At 41.8% G+C, this 17,827-nt stretch overlaps 1 long non-coding RNA gene across 1 annotated transcript; it reads left to right on the forward strand.

The window, feature by feature from the left end:
* Positions 1-2,026: 2,026 nt before the first annotated feature.
* On the forward strand, positions 2,027-9,614 carry LOC120605507 (uncharacterized). Its single transcript, XR_005653645.1, has 3 exons — positions 2,027-2,204; positions 7,824-7,918; positions 9,536-9,614. It is a non-coding gene; the product is annotated as an uncharacterized LOC120605507 (long non-coding RNA).
* The last annotated feature ends 8,213 nt before the right edge of the window (positions 9,615-17,827 follow it).

Genomic DNA, 17,827 nt, shown 5'->3' on the forward strand with positions numbered 1-17,827 from the left:
GCAGACTCAGATTTGGTGCCCACCTGCACCTGCAGGCTGTGTTAGGGGAGGTCTCAACAAAGGTGCAATGGCACCTGCCAGGACTTAGTCCTGGAGAGAGCTGCCCCTCTAGCCCTCACCCTGAAGTCAGACAATTTAGATCCTTCCTCCATGTCCCTGGTGCTTTCTGAGTTGCTGCCCCAGTGCCGAAGCTCAGAGCAAGTAAGTCTATCAGCAAATAAGTTCACGCTCAGGCCTTTTAAGAGGTACACCTGGGACTTTAGCAGCCCTCTGTCTCACTCAGACATAATTCCTGATGATTTTCACAGCCAGATGTTGTGAGGACTCCTCTTCCCAGCACTGGTAGTATGGACTGGGGAGCCAGTGTGGGGCTAGGTCCCCTCGTTCCACAGGGGGGGGGGCCCTCCACAGAGAGATAGCTCTCCCAATTCTTTACTGCTACATGTGGGTGTGGGACCAGCCTGTTTTCTGTATCTGCCCCTCACAGCAGTATCAGTATGGCTTCTTTTTAATATTCTTAGTTATAAGAACTCTGTTCAGCTAGTCTTCAGGTAGTTAGTTGTTCTATAATTAGTTGTACTTTTGATGTGGTTGCGGGAGAGGGTGAACACAGTGTTTACCTACCCTGCCATCTTAACTGAAAGTCCTCTAGCTTCTATCCCAGGCCCAGGATCCATCTAGTCACTATCCAATCATGAATGGTTATTGAACATATACTAGGTGTCAGGTAACATGCTATGAAGTAGAAAAATAGCAATAGCTAACATTGATTGGATGCTTACTGTATACTAAATATGGAGAAAAGTGTCTTTTACCCATTATCTCACTGAAACCTCAGAACAGCTCAGGGAGGTAGGCTGTATTATTTTCTCTGTTTTACAGTTAGAAAAGCTATTGTTTAGATCTAAGTAAGCTGGTAACAGGTAGAGTCAGGACTTGAACCCAGACTCCTGGCTCCATGTTCTTATCTACTGGCTTCGTTTAGTACTATGGTGGATCTCCAAATTCCCATATTGTTCTTTGAATAATCATGTATATTAAGTGGAGTAAGAACATGTGTTCTATGATGATCTCTCGGCTCGAGTTACTCCATAAAGTATAGCTCTCCCCACCCCCATGAGCTTCCATACCTAGGAATAAATTTTCATTTTGGTTCCCACTCTCCTGTTCTGTTCTTGCCACAAAATTGAGGTGGACCTTTCTACCTCATTTCTCAGGAATCGGGCCCTTTTGGTGTGCCCCAATATGACAGGCAGACCCTAGAGATACTTCCTGGGCTGTCATCTGACTCCCATCACTGTGAACCTGGATTCACCACTAATGAGTGCTTGAGGCCTGGTAGGTCTCCTCTGAAGCCACCATGTTGATAGTTGTCTAATCTTCATGAGCTGCCTGCCATGCCTTTTCCTAAAACAACCGGAAAAGGTTTCCTAGGGGAGCATGGGCCTTGAAAGCTGGTAATCTGAAAGGCATGGGGAAAAAATTCACTCATGAGTGGAGACAGAAACTCTAAAGAGACTGTTTCCAGGAACCTAACCCAACGTGGATTCAGCCACACAATGATGCTTTGTATCCACCATTTTGATGGAATCTGTCCTTCTTGAAGCAGTTGGCTTAGTACTACAGCCCAACGAAGAGGCCAAATTTATTAGACATATACAGACAATAGATGACTGTCCTTTAGGTTAACCACACACAAGGAACTGATAAAGAAACACATCACCCCTTTATTAGAGGCAGAGGAGAGGTTGCTAACTAAGAGGTCATCCAAAAAGATCAAGGCTTATAAGGTTTTGTTTTGTTGCACCTTAATCTCTTTCTCTGGTCAAATAAGGACAACTATTATCTAAATGCCTGTGAGGCAGCAAATGGAAAGAAAAACCAAGAGCCAGATAGCACTAGGGACATCAGTGACTCCTTCACTGGAAAAGACTGAAGGTGTTTTAACTCAGAGATCTGAGGATTTGCAATTTTGAAAATAGTCAAAGGTTGCAAGGAATAACGTTGGTCTTATTGGCAGGCATGGAAAACTGATGAACTTGTCAGAGTTTTCACGAAAAAGAACAGCCATCTTCATCATCTGGGTCACTACCATCAAGTCAGGGAGCTCTCTTGTCACCCCAGACAAGCTGGACTGATCTTGAAGACCACCATGATGAACATATGAACAACCTAATTTTCAGTGTGTGGGCATGTGGACTCAGGTAGGATTGTAGGTGAGCTGGGAGATTGTCAGTTGATTTGTTATAACTTCATAGTCTCCGACTTTGCCAACAGCATTGAGATGGGGGTGGAACACGAGAGAAGTAGCTGTATGCAATGTTTGCTAAGTGTGCAAAGCACCCCTGCCTCTACCATCTCCATCTCTTAGGGATCCTACACTTGCTGAATGACAGTATTTCTTTGAAGGGAGTAGAGGTCAAGGCAGAGTGGGATGGGATTTGCTATTCCATATCTACCAAGTAACATCAGTTTCCTTTTGGAGGGAAGAAGCTGTTTATTTAAATCTTGCCTCTTTTCTCTCAGGTTCAAAGTTTTAAGATTTGCCTGACTTCTGAGAAAAATGCTTGAATCTGTTCTTTTTTAAAAAGTTGTTCAATCTGTTCTTAGGTGCAGAATTTCTACTGTTCTCCCACCAGACTTTGTTTGAAAGCTAAGAATAGCAAGCAGGGCTCTTAAAGCAAAGTTAGGAATAGCAGAACTAATTTCTGGACTCTCAAGAGTCCTATGAGCAGCAAAATGCAAATGAATGCTAAATCGATCATTGATATGCGGGGAAAACTTCAGCCCAAGGCATCTCTTAGTGGTTTCCTTTGACCTCAGTCCTTCATTTTGGCCTACTAAAAAATTAATGGCTATCCCAACTCTTATCCCACTGGACTTTGTGCATGTGTATTTGTGCCGTGCTTGTTGTGTGTGTGTGTGTGTGTGTGTGTGTGTGTGTGTGTAGAGTTTATCACTTTGTACTGCAATCAGTTACGGCCTACTTGAGAAGAGAGTCAACATCTTCATTTTTGCATGCCCGGAACACAGTAGGTGTTCAGAAATTAATTGTTGGTTGACTTAAATTATATTTTCATTCACCTGCCAGAATCAACATTTTTTTAGAAGGGAATATATGAAATATAAACTTTCATAGAAATTCTTCTTTCTTTTCTTTGTTCCTTTCTTCCTCCCACTCCCCTCCCCGCCCCTCTTTCTCTCTTTCTCTCTTTCTCTCTTTCTGTCTTCCTCTCTCTCTCTCTCTCTCTCTCAAATTGCCTTTAAGTCACCTCATCTTCCTTGCTTTCCCTGGGAGTCTGGCAAAGCTCTCTGATTCCTGTAAAAGATGAATTCCCTTCTATGACATTCTTTGAAACATAGCACAGTAATTTAAAAATCATTTTAAAAATGAAGTAACTGCCTGTAACTTATCTGACATATCTGCTATTATTACCATATTCAAAATACACAAATAACATGGTATTGACAGAGATGTTTTTTTAAAAGCAGAATTCTGTTAATTGAAACAATTCTTTACAGAGGTGATTTATCTCTCATCAGTGGATTTTCCCATATACTTTTTCAGAAGGGAATTATCTGATGCGATGAGAACAAGCTTTTGACCTCAGAGTTAATCTGGTCTCTAGAGTCTTCCTTTTTTTTTTTTTAAACATACCTTGGTGTTACGGAATTAATCACGCTTGCGCCTTGTGCAAGGCTCTAGAGATCCACATTTAAGGACGTCGTGTCCACTTTTCAAGAATAGAGACATCTCATCTGGGGATTAAGAGTATGTGACAGATTAAGGAAGTTCATCCGTTTAAGCATGAAAACTTTTCTATTATTTTAACAATCTTATATGGAAATGTCTTTCAAATACATTACACGCTCACCCATCTTCCTTTTTGGTCTTTCTCCTCCTGATTTCTTAAGTTCTCAGTGCTGCACAGAGTTGACCCTCTTCCTTGGAGCTCCGGGTAACTTTGGGGCAGAGGCTGGCTGTTCCACAAGGAAGCCCTGAGGCTTTTCATTTTTAGATAGTGTCCAGGATTGCCCGGCTCCACCCACTGCTTCCCTTCCACCCCAAAATGGAAGTACCATTTTTTGCTGATTATAGGAGCAATAGATATTTGTTGAAAATTTTAAATAACATGGAGCTATATAAAGCAGAAGGATAACAATTTGGAGCATATCTTTTCAGAATTTTTAAATGCATACAAATACATACCATTTATTAGCTGTATGACCTTGGACAAATTTGTTAACTTTTATGACCCACTATTTTCCAGTCTATAAAATGGGGATAAAAACTACCTTCTGGGGTTGTTCGTGAGGGTCAACTGAGCATTTAGCAAAATGTCTGGCATATAGTAGGTGTTCAAGAAACGTTCATTCTCTCCTCTAACTTTTTATTTGGTAAGCTGATTTAGGGGATTGCGTGGTTTTAAATATCAATTCCATGGACTCTACTTCCACTGTTATCAATGACTATTTATTGAGACGTGGCCATGTGTAGTACTAGCAAAATGATTGAACACATTCTATGTGCCAAGTCTGTTTTAATCCTCACAATTCTTCAGAACTATGAGGCAATTACTATTGTATCTCCCATTTTATAGTTGAAGAAATTCTGGCTTAAAGAGGTTCAGTAATTTGTCCAGGGTCACATAGCTAGAGACAGTGCTTGGTAGACCCAGGACTCATATGGAAGAAGTCTGATACCAGACCTTACATGTTTAATTGCCATGTTATTTTGCCTCCTAACAGATTGTGAGGATATAATGAGAAGTATGTCAAGCATCTAGTCGGAGAGATAAAACATGCAGATGCACACAGTTTATTGATTTCTAAGCACGTCATTGATTTCTAAGGGTGTCTCCTTTGGGCTTATCCTGTCCCATGACTTCAACATGGTTCCACGGCTGACTCCCACTTATCCATCTCCTGCTCTTCGATGCTGCACTCTTAACTTCAAACGACTCGCTCTAACTGAGCTTTTCTCTACCAACGCCATTCCCACGCCCTTGCCAGTTAGTGCCCCCACCACTGCTCTTTTCTTCTCATGCCTGGAATCTTGGCATCCTGCTTCCCTTTCTTGGCCCCATTCTCCTTCATTGCCATATTGTTCTTTCTTTCCTTTGAAAGGTCTCCTATTCTGCAGTTAGTCTTCATTTTTAATCAATCCTTTTGGTCAAGCCTTTATGACTTCATGCCTAGATAATGACAAGAACTTGACCCCTACTTTTTACCAATCTCCTTCTTTCAGTCTACCCTGTATCACAACCGCTGATTATGTCACTCTGTAATGCCTGTGGCATCAAACTCAAGCTGGGTTCTGATGCTCCTTTACGCGCAGACTCACTTTCTGCTGCTCTGTTCCAGACCTATCCTTCCCCATCTCCTCTCCCATCAGTGCTCACTCCTGCCCCCCAAGACATTGCTCAGGTTTCCTTTCTCTATCTAGGCTGCCACTTTCAAAGTGCCCCCCACCCCACCCCAGTCTTCCTCTTCTGGAGAAAAATTTAGTTTATTAATAGTCATAGAAGTACATGTTTTTAGATGTAGAATACTTTTAAGAGAGAGACCATTTACTCCGATTATCCAAAAGTATGTCTCCAGAAGCTGCTTTTTTAAAAAAATTTAAGACTCAACTAAAGATGCACTTCCTCTATGTCACTGACTCCGACTCCTTAAAGAACCTGATAATCTTCAGTGCTTTGAGTAAAATTCGTTCTGTTTGCTCAGCTGGATGTCAGTTTTTCCAGTGTAGGAACCATGCGTTCTTGTTTCTCATTCTCCACAGCACCCAGCACTGGGCCTTGTACACAGAATTTGCTTAATAGATAGTTATTAATTGATGAATCAGTGAGGCAGACAATTATATATATTAAGAGGGTCCCATAGGAACTGCAGTAATTAGAAAAGACTTCATGAAAAATTAAGGTCGGTGGTGGGCCTTGAAGGATGAGCATTGTGATTTATTTTGGCTGGAAACAAAAGTTTGATCTGCAAAAGTGTTTTGCATTTCTTCGAGGTACAAGAAGTGGTCTGGGAGACCTGGGGAGTCATCCTTCTTATGGCTCTGTATAGCATTCACATGCTACAGATTCTGACATGTATCTCTCTAGCCTATCCCCTGAACTTCAGATTTGTATATCCAATGGCCTGCTGGACAGCTCCATCTCATAGACATCTCGAATTTCTTAGGACCCATACTGACCATCACAACACTTCTCTTTTCTACTTGCTCCATCCAAAGCCGTTCCTGTCTTAATAAATGCTACTTCCTTCCTCTTAGTTTCTCAGGCCTCACACCTCAAAATCATTCTTGGTTCTTCTCACATACACTTCAATCCAATTCAGCATAAAGTCCTGTTGGTTATACCTTCAAAATCTATCCAATATCTGACTTCTTACCACTTCTGCTACTGCTTCCCACCTGGTCTCTCTGCTTTCCTGTTCAGCAATTCTACTGTGTATTCCCAACACAGCAGCCAAACAGAATCCTGGAAAAATGTAAGCCAGTTCACAGCTGAAGACCCAGCTGTGGTTGCCCATTTTTCTCAGAGAAAAGCCAAAGCCTTTACAATGGCCCACACAATCTGGGGTCCTCAACACCTCTCTAACTCCATTTCCTACAGCTCTTTCTTTGCTCATTCCCTCCAAACATGCTGAATGTCCTTCTATTGCTCTATCTTGCTAGGCATGTGCTGGCCTCAGGCCCTTGGAATTTGCTGTTCCCTCTGCCTGAACCACTAATTCTCTCACCTCTTTTAAGTCTTTGGTCAAATGTAGGTGACCATATGTCTCTGTTTGCCCAGGACAGTCCTAGTTTTCACCCATAATCCCAGTGAAATTACGAATGACTTCTCCTTGAATTCTTAAAAGTTTCCCAATTTGATTGTTAAATTGTATGTTCACTCTACTTTCAGTGAGGCCCACCCTGATGACCCCACTTAAATTGTGCTGCCCAACCACTGACATTCCTCACTGCCCTTACCCTGTTTTATTTTTTCCAGTGCACTTATCACCTTCTAAATTATATAGTCCCTTATTTTGTTGAGTTTATCATTTATTATCCATCTCCCTCACTTCACAAAGGGAGGAATTGTTGTCAATTTTATTGATTGATTATATCTTTATCACCTTTCTAGTACATAGTAGGAGTTCAACAAGTGCTTGCTTAATGAAACAATCATTTTGGAAGGCAAAATAGTGGGATTTATTAGAACTTCACATAGTTTATGAGGAAAATAAAGCTGAATACATGATATCAGACTGTCTTAGAAAATTCAGGATATGTGCTCGCTGACCTGCTTACAAAGGATTTTGAGGTAGCTTATTAAAATAAAGATCAGATTCTTACTGTGATGTGGTTCGTAGAGGGCATGATCCAGGAGCATTGTTTGCTGAAGGTAGAGAATGGGCTGGGAAAAATGATGAGAAGATAATTGTACTGAGGATCAGAAGCTAGGGGTGATTTTTGTAATTGGTATAGAACTTAACTCTGCACTTCTTAGCAGTCCAGGCAAGGGGAAAAAGATCAGATTACATAGCTTTTACTCCCTCCCCTATTGCCTGATATAAAAGAAAAGCACTAATTCAAAGACATATACTTCCAGGTTTTACATTTCAAGAAGAAAATATCATGTTGATTTTTATAAGTTTTGGTAACCACGCATCCAGGACAGTCACAGTTTAAACGTGTTATCTCAAGAAACTTGTTAATAGTGCTCCCTTTCATGCTCAAAGTGTCTCGGTTTGCATAATAGAAGGTCACACTTTCTGTAAGAGACACAGAATAGCACAACAGATAATAGTTTCAATATCTGCCTTTACAGAGGGGATACAGACGATTTTGTCATATGACCTTCGACGAGATCAAGGCCTTGACAATGAGCTGGGTTCCTTTGAGAATCAAGACATTCTTTGAGAGGTACATAAGTTCCATACTTGCTCAGAAGCAGCTAGATTTTGGGGAAGTTTCCACTGGTAGCCATCTGGTTCTTGATACTTGCATGATGTCAGGGCCCTTGTTTATCCAACATTTCAACAATAGGGAACTTCTTGTTGTCTCATTTGCTTTTTCTGGGCTTTTGCAAGTGGCTAGTGAGGTAAGTTAGAGAGTTCTTATTGGATCTGTTTGGAATGCTGGGGAAGCTCCTATGCCTGCTGCTTCCTAAATAGATTTGTGGGTCTCTTTAATGGGACTGAGTGCATGTCCCCTACCATTTGCTAACAAGATTTCTTTCTTAAGCAACAATAAAAGCCAGACCACCACGCGCGATATTTGCAAACTCCAGATTTTCCATGAAAAGTCAAAGACTTCATTTCATAGCATCCAAATTGATCATACCTAAAAACAATAACAAAAATCCACCTGGCTGGACTCGACACGCTTTCTAAAAATTCAGTCTAACAATACTGTCTGGATTTGCAGCACTTCACACAGCTCTGCGCTAGAGTAGAAAGACTTGGTTCTCTGTGCAGGCTCTTAAACAGTATGACCTCGGAGAAGTCCTTTTTTTTTTTTTTTTTTATGAAGGCTCTATGAGCCTTCATTTCCTCATGTGTAAGGAGAGGATATGGACTCTATTTCTATAGTTCCTTGTAGCTTTCTTGATATAATTCTCTTTTAGAGCCAAGAGGTTTGTTCACAAGTTGAAACCTGAACACAGGCATAGGTATCTATCTTTCTTAAACACATGGCATCCTGTGCCATCAGTATCAGGAGCTCCTGAGAGCTCTACCAGCCAGGACCAGCCTGAGGCCTACATAGAAGGCAAAGGAAGTTTGACTACTTCCTTGCTCCCTTCTTCCCACCTTGTCGCTTTTCTTGTCTTTTTTCTTGGCTCAAGAGGGTCCTTCAACAATGACAAGGTAAGTTAGAACTAAGGTCCTTATGCAGCTCCAAACCTCATCATTACTTCCCTCTCTCTATCCATCAGTGAGAATGGGCATTTTATATCCATTACAAAAATGTAAGACATTACATTTTTGGAGCACTGATCATGTGCCATGCATGATACTAAGTATTTTGCCACATTTAACTCTCACAGCAAACCCAGGAGACAGAAACAATAATTTTCCCCATTTTGTAAGTGACGGCCTGAGTCCCGGGGAAATGAAAAGACCTGCCGAAGGCCACACGACTAGGACATGGTCCCGCAGCCTTCCCAGCCAGGTCCGCGTGTTCCCATGTGCGCATGCTTAAGCAGCGTGAGCTGCGCCATTAGATCGATGGTCTGTTTTCAGATAGCAGCCGTTAAAGTGATCCATTAAGCATAAGCTAAAGGGAAAGGATTCCGTCGATCTGCCACTTCCTCTAATCTAACACGACCAATGAGGTGATTTCAAGCCAGGAAGAAGAGGAGGGAAAGAAGAGCCACTCTTCGGTGCTTTGGTGCTCCGAGGGCTCTAAGGCCATACAGGCTTAAGCCTGTGGCACATGGACCACGAGGGAGACGGAACCAGCCTCTTTGCCCCTCTGCGTGGGCCAGAGCTGAGCTGTGAAGATGAGTCTAATACTTTGTTTTCTCGCCTCGGCTCCCAGGTTACTTCCTGTTTCAAAGCCACTGAAGTGGATGCAGAAGGCAACTAGAGCCCGAGGCCTTGGCACCTCCCCGCTCCCCTCCCCCCCACCTCCCGCCTCTACAAAGGTCAGACAATCTAATCCAGAACACAGCAGAGGAAGCAATTTCACCAAACACTCTAGGCCCAGAGACAATGTGCTCCCTCTTCTCCCTTTTGTTTCTCCTCCCTTCCCACAGAGCTCCAGCACTCTGTGCCAGTGGAGTCTTTGAAGAAAGAGGGGATGGGGCTTGGTGGTCCCAGCAGGAGAGGGGGTATGGAGAAAGGAGGGCTATGTCTGGTCTGGTCTGGCCTTTCCCCATCACCCACAGAAGGCTCCTCCTCTACTTGGAAGCTTCCTAACCTGAAGTACAAATGAGACCCCCTGGGATCCCAGAATAGCTCCCTTCACAGCTGCACAGCATCCATTTATAGCACAGCCTCTCTGCAACCTCAGGCTCTTTCTGAGATGACACTTCTGAGGTCAGTGCCAGTGAACGGAACACCAGCCTCAATGTCGTTTGAGAACACAATCGTTCATAAAGGACCTTTTATGGTCTTGTCACTGTTTTTCAGCACTCACCCCAATCCTTAGACACTCTAAAGGGCCAAATTTGTTTTGACCCAGAGCCAAACCACTTTATGTCCAACAATAACCCAGAAGCTCGTCAGATCCCTACCCCCGTGCCTGGCAGCAGGTGAGAATGTTCTATTTGGTGGCAGCAGGACACACAGTAACAAATTTATGCTTGGGCCTCAGGCCGAGTAACTCGGACACCCCTGGGGTAGCTCCACCATCAGGCTTTATTATCTAATGGTCATTTATTAGCAATGAAAATTGTGGCCCTTAATTGACTTCATCTACTCATATTGAGTAATCAATTCTGAATGTCAAATTATAGAGTGAAGAAATACCCCCAACCCCAAGGAGGTATGTTCTCTACTTCCTTCTCATACCTGATCTAAAACAAATGAACTTTGACCCACATTCTCACACATGGCTTATTTAGAGAGGGACTGACATTATAACCAAGTGTATTTTGCTTTTTCACACCCACTCTGAGCAGAGCCTTAGGTCAGAGGTGACCTTGGCTGGCCTTTTACAGTTTAGTTAGCCTCTTGTGTTTTGCAACAGCTACTGGCACTTGTCTTCATGAAACAAACATTTTGTGTTAAAACAAACTCGGGCTTCAAACTGGAGCTTGTCCAGAGCAGTTTTTGAAGGCAGGTCTCCCTTTCTAAAGTCACTGAGTGGAAGCAAGTTTTTGCTGATCTACCCTTCCAGAGCAGAGGCCTGGAGTGAGCTTACAAGAGCTGGGCCACTGACAACACACGGCTGCCATGTTAACAGAGGCCCTAGAGCAGGGTGGCCAGGAACCTAGGTTCTGCAGCCACACTGTTTGGGTTTCCGCTGCATTTCCATTAGATGCGGGGAGTGTGGCTCTCAGATAAGCTAATTTGGTTCCTGAATATCATTGCTCCTCTCTCTGGAGGAGATATGGTAACAGTTTGTTGATATGGGATTTGTACACATAGCACATGGTACGTATAAATTACCCAGGTTAACCAACGATTATTATTTTGACTTGGAAATGAATCATATCATACGTGATCTTCACTATATCTTATTTTATAGTCTGTGCTTTAAAAAAATTAAACATACACTATCAGGTCTCATAATTTAACAAATGATAAAATGTCCTGCTTCCTCCTCATTTTGCCCCGAATCTCCTTCTCTCAGAATCCTTTTAGAACCCTTTTCAATGTAATTGTCACTAAAGGCATATGGCACAGAATGCCAGGGTGGATCAGAGGATGTTGCCTTAAAAAAGATTAACTGGAACCTCGTTGAGCACAAACTTAGATGTATGTGAAACAGGTCTTTATTTTTCTGTACGTGAACATAGCAAAACTTTATTTTACACTTTGAGTTCTGCCCCTACTAAGTAGCAGAATCATAATCTCGGCCAGTTCATGGCCTTTCCCTTCAAAGCAGGAATTGGGTTTTTATTCAGAGGGATGTGGGTGGGCAGAGACAAGGAAATGGGCTCTTCTAGCCTTGAGTTAATATCATCATGTGGTCCTCTCTAGTGTCTTATGAAGTTTTTTTTTTTACTCTGGGCTTTGACTGTTAGCTCCTGGGGGGTCCCTTCTGCAAACTTCTCATTTAACCTCAAGGGCTTTCCTGGTTTGGTTCTTTCTCAGCCACCTTCCCGCCACACTAGAGCTGTGGGAGACTCGGGGAGCGGTTTCGGGTCCTGTGTCTCCATGTCATTCTTGGACACCCAGGAAATCACCCTACTCCACCTGCCCCATGGAATTCTTGACCCGTGAAAACTCTACAAGGAGCCACTTTTAGACTTGCTTGTGACAAGCAAGTCTAAAAGTGACTCCTTGTAGACACAACCTTTAGCTATTCTGGCCACCACCACACCTATGCAGGTGTGGCAGGAAGAAACGCTGAGGTATGGTATTTTCGGAATATTAACAATGATCTACCTGCCATTTTCAGCCTCTTGCTTGGGGCTAACACCCCATGATCTGGGGGTTGGATGAGATGATTTTTCTTTGCCATATTTTCTTGTCTTCCAGATTCAGAAAAAAAAAATAGTTTTTAGTTCTCACTATTTGTGCCTCCCCATCCCCCAGCTCAGATTCTTAGCTCAAAGGGCCAGAGATGCCCATAAATGGTAGGTAGTGATGGAAGAAGGCTGCATGGCCTGGGAGAAGCAACGCTGAACCAGACCAAACCAAACTCATTCCTGTCTAAGGTCTGCCGAGGGATCATGGCCTTGGTAATGCTTTTACAGTTTTATCGTCATTAAAATGGACAAAAATTGCCATGGTTCTTGCATCCTCTTGGACGCAGGATAAGAACTGAGCACGCAGCCAGAAGACCTAGAAGCTATTAATGTTGAACATGCAAAATCCACAAGTATCCAAATAGTGATAATGCAAAGCTGAGTACTAAGGGCACTGAGAATCTTGTTCACTTTTTCTAATATTAATAATAATCAAGGACTTTGGTTGAGCACTTTCTCTTTGCCAAGAGCTATGCAAAGTCCTTTGCTTCCAGAATCTCTTTGGATATCTCTGATTAACTTTTGAGATGGGTCCAATTATCATTTTGATTTTTCAGATGAGGGAACTGAGGCTCAGAGATGGTAAATTACTTTCTTCCAAGATCGTACAGCTATTAGGTTGCCAAGTTGGGTTTTGGAATGAGAACTGTTTTTTATATCCACAGTTTGGGTGGTCAACACTGTGCTATCGCATGGTCTCCATGCATTCAGTTGTGTATTTCCTGTAACAGCAAACTTGTCTTTGTAGATTGATGTTCCAGTCTCAAAGCTGCTTATGGGAAGGAAAACTGACATTATTACATGATTTGGCTCATATTTAAATTCATCTGTTTGGGTTATGACTTCATTTGATCTCTCCTTTGTCCTTGCTTTTTGATTTGGTTTCATTCTTCTCTCGGGAATCTTACAGTCTGCCCTCCTCAAATCCCTGAACTACTGACAACACAAATGCCTTCTGCTATTCTCCCAGGGGACAATTTGGTGGTACTTCAAGTTGTACCATAAAATTGCTCCTCGCCACATTCCCTTCCTGGAAGGAAAGGGGTAACCCAAGAGTTTGTTGACAGTCAAAAAAAAGAAAGGAAAACACATGCTGAGCTTCGAGATCCTCAAGCCAATTGCTGAGGTCACTTCTTCCCAGCCTAGGCTTCCACCCGCCTGGGGAGAGCTGCCTGCCTGCCTGCCCTCTCAGAAAAGACAACCTAGTTGTAAATATTATCTGCCTGGCTAAGAACATTTGAATGGTAATACTCAAGCAATTACTTTCCTTTCAAGATCATTAAACACAAATCAGACTTGTATTTTAATAGGGCTGCCAATGTTGTTAATGGCGGGGAAGGTGGCACAAAGGGTAAGTTTTTCCTCTAATGGCTGAGTGTTTACATTATTACACTTTCTAAGAAACTTTGCTAGGGAAGGTTCCTCAATGCTGCTGAGACATTTCTTTGCTTTCTTGTACCCCAAATTCCATCTTCTTTTGCCACATGCACCTTCAGAGCATTTAGGAGGGATGGCAGTTGTGATGTGGCCCATGACAGCATCCTCCATCCTCCTCCTTTCCCAGAGTCTCCCTGACCCAGCTCCTCCTGAAGAAAGCGGTCTCTGGGAGGAATGAACGGTTTTATACAGGAGGCTTCGCTCTCAGGACTGGGACTCTAGCTCTCTTTTATCTTCCTCCTATGTTAGGAAACAGAGATGCTATAAAAAACAAACAAACAAACAAACAAATAAATAAATTGCCAGAGGAGCCTGTCTAGAAGGCCTGGGTCCTCTATGCATGTTCAAGGTGGAGGGACTGGCTTGCAAGAAAAGAGACCCTGACTACTCCTTCCCCTGACTCCCTGGTCTACTAGTGGCACCTCTGAGACCATGGAGAGACAACTTCTCATAGAAGTTGGGCACTGAAGTCTGCAAAGTAGCTCTTGGAAGGAACACTTGCCAGAGGTGCTGACCGTGGGAGTGGGAGTGGACCATTCCTTACCCAGCTTCGCTGAGCCTCTGCGGGTTTCTTTGCTGGCAGACCACACAGCCAGGTCTTCCCCTGGATCCCTGTGTAAGTGACCTGAGTGGACGCCTATGATGTGAGATCTCGGGTTCTCCCAGAAACTACTGTCTCCAAACATTTCTCCTATCTGTCAGCTCAGATCTGAGAATCTTTTGCCAGAGTCTGATGATGCCTTTCACTGCCCGTTGAGAAACCAGGTTGCAAATAGAAGTTTGAATGCTGGGTGGGCCAGAGAGTCCTGTGGGGGCTGTGTTTTCCTTTTAACTGTAGCTTAGTTTATTTTTCTTTTTTAAAACTTTATTGATAAATATATTGTGAATATTTAAAGCACACGACGTGATGATTTGTTATACATATTTATTGTAGAATGACTTGTGGTTTCATTCTGACCTGTATTTCTAGAGCACAGAGAATAGGATATGCTTAGGTTGTCATCTCTAGAGCAAAAGTTGTCAGGGACACGGGCTTTGGAATCAGAATGTCCCATGTTTTAATTGGATCAGTTATTTCTGTGTGTCCAAAGGTGATTTGTTTAAACTCAATAGGCCTTAATTTCTTCATCTGTAAAATAGAGAGTAACATCCCAGGAGCTAATAATACTTATTTTATAGGGTCGTTATGAGGATTAGATGTGTGTAAAGGCTTTTGTGCAGACTGCTTCATGATTAGTGCTTAATAATCATTTTTCTGTTCTGGAATCAGCTGCCTTTGCCTGCTGCAGACACTTCACACACTTAATGTATAGGTGTAACCAAGTAGTACAGTTATTTCTAAGGCTGATGTGACTGCTGCCACAGTCATTCTTAACACCAGCTTTTGATGGAAGAAGGGAGACCAAAAAGAAAGGCTTCTGAATTCATAGTTCTGCAGAGAACCTGCTGCTTTTCCATTTGTCCCAAGTAAGTGAAGAATGTGCAGAAGCAAATACTCCCCAGTATTCGTTCTCCTCTGGGACAAATATTCATTTCAGTTTTGTTTTGTTTTGTTTTTTTTCCTGCTTGCAGGTCCCATCCAGGTAATTCTGTATTATTTTTCCTATTTATATCTATTTAGTACACTGTTCTAGCAATAGGGCCCAGAATATGACATATTAAATGATCAAGGGAAAAAAAAAGGCTTTCCAATGGGCACAGTGCGACAGGAAGTTTGGCATTTGGGGGAGTTTTGTTTGTTTGCCCAGGGCCCCAATGAAGTTTATGGTTCTGGAGCCATTGTACTCAGATCAACTAATGACAGACATAGCCACACCCACAGAGTTCCCCAGTGTGTCCCCTTGCTTCTCCTGGTCTGGCCTGGCCTGTTTACCTTTCTGATTCTTTGGGCCAAGGATAAGATCAAACTTTGGGGTCCCTTCAGTGTTTAGCTTACTGGTTTTTTTAAGAATGAATATTCTGGGAACTGGAATCTCCATATTCTGCCCTAGAAGACCTCTATTTGTATCCCTGGAAAACAAAAGTACCTGAAAAACATCATTCTGAGAAATATTTATTTAAGGATTTGTCTTTAAGTTTCTTCATTAGTAAGGTTGATAATGAAATGATACTCCCAATAACAGCTATTGCTACTAGGCCTGTGGGAGTAATAGTATATCAGTATAAGAGCTTTTAATGTATTATCATTTTAAACTCATCGAATGAGTTACTGACACATGCCCAGAGTTCAATGATGCAAGGGGTTCATGCCTGTGTCTCTGATCTTTTGTGTGCACCTACCAGTTTTCACAGTCCAAAGGATGCAGGCCTAATGTCTCCAAGTCAAGGCTGGCTGAGTTCTGTCAGGGAACTGGAAGGGAAAATTATTTTAAAAGTTTAATAACATTCTTTTCTCTATATAGTAATACCTGTTACTTACAGAAAATTTAGATTCTTATTTACAACTAAGTAGAAAAAAAGGGAAGAAAATCGTTCATTGTCCCACCACTTAAAGATAACCAATGTTAGCATTTGGAAATAACTACTTTCCTTTTTTTTTTCTATTCATGGATTTCTCATTTAACACAGTGTGATTTTATAATACCTATGAGTTTTTCCAGCTCTTTTCCAGTTAACATTATGCTGTAAACATGTTATTGAAGACTTTTAATAAATGTAATTTTAATAACAATATAACATTTTGTTGTAAAATTTATGCCCATTTTCACATATGGGATACTTAGGTTGTTTCTGGTTTTATCTAATTATAAATAATGCTATGAAAAATATCTATGAGTACAAAATTTTTTTATTATGTAAGATTATTCCCTCAGGTCAGAGTCTCAGAATTAGGAGAAAGTCAAAATTGATTTGTAGGTTTTAATCCATAATGGGAAGTAGTAATTATTATGTTGGTAGAGGGGGCAGACTTAATGGCTGTTCAATATTTCTAAGGCTTTTCTTTTCCCTATGTTGATATACCTATCAAGGCACCACAAGATCGGTGATTGCTAGACGCTGAGTTGAGGCAATGTATGAAATATTCTCACCTTTCAAAACAGTGGTGTTTGTATATAATATTAGAACCCTGAATCAAACACATCGAAGCAAAAAAGACCATTTATTCGCTCATCTAATTAAAACTCCAGAGGTAATATGCATTCAGGAATGATTAGATCCAGGGCCTTGGTTTTCTTCTCCCCATTCTTTGGCTTTGTTTTACTCTCCACTGGCTTAATTCTTAGGCAAGATCTTTGCTTTTGCTCATATGATTATGCCAGAAGCTCCATCTTCACTCTACCTTCCCATCTTTGCTTTACCTCTTTAACTCTGGTAGGAAAAGCTTACCTCTTTCCCACCAGTTCCAGAAAAATTCCAGGATTGAGACTTATTGGCTCTGATGGGCCTAAACTGACTAATGTGACTTGGTCAGCAGGACATTATACTCTGTCTGGCCCAGCCTGGCTTACATTCTTTTCCCTAGAGCTCTATACAGGGAATCATCTCCACCTAGACCAAAACTGACTGAGAATGAGGGAAATAGTCCCTCAAGAAAGAATGAGGAGGGTGTTAGCTGAAGATGGGAGGTGAATGCCAGCCAAGCAAGAACAAGTGTCCATTAAAATTCACTCCTCTTTTAGGGTGCTCCCTGGAGCTTTTTCTCTAGGATATGAATCTGAAACGAATCATTGCCTTGGTAGAAGAAGGAGCTGAGCCTTCATGACCCTCTACAAGAATCACATGATCCTTAATATTAGGTAAACAGGCCACCATGGAAGCCATTTTTAGGAAACCAAACCTATTTCTTCGTTTATTTGTTTGACCAATATTTATTTTAGTACCTACTATGTATCAATTCAGCATTTATTTTAGTACCTACCATGTATCAATTCACCAATATTTATTTTAGTACCTACCATGTATCAATTCAGTCACTGATGTTTTAGGTGCTGGGGACACAATTTCCATTCAATCTTGCCTTTTGGTTTAACCTTTTGAAGGCTCTGATGAATTGCCTGCGATGTCTCTGATGTACCCTGGCTGTCCACAGGCCATGCATATGTTTATTTACAATTGGAATGGCTCATTGCCACTCTGGCTGGCTGGGCTGTAATTTGCTCAGGCATTTAAGCTTACTATTAAAACAAAAAACAAAAAAAAAATCACTGCTTCTTCACTAGCCTTAATTTGGCTGTTATGTTTGTTCTGGAGATTGTCTGGATGGAGCATTCAACTTAAATGCAGCAGAAATGTAAAATAGAGCATGTGAAAGAAAA

The sequence above is a fragment of the Pteropus medius genome, unplaced genomic scaffold, assembly GCF_902729225.1.
Source record: "Pteropus medius unplaced genomic scaffold, Ma_sr-lr_union100, whole genome shotgun sequence".
NCBI classification, from domain to species: Eukaryota; Metazoa; Chordata; class Mammalia; order Chiroptera; family Pteropodidae; genus Pteropus; species Pteropus medius.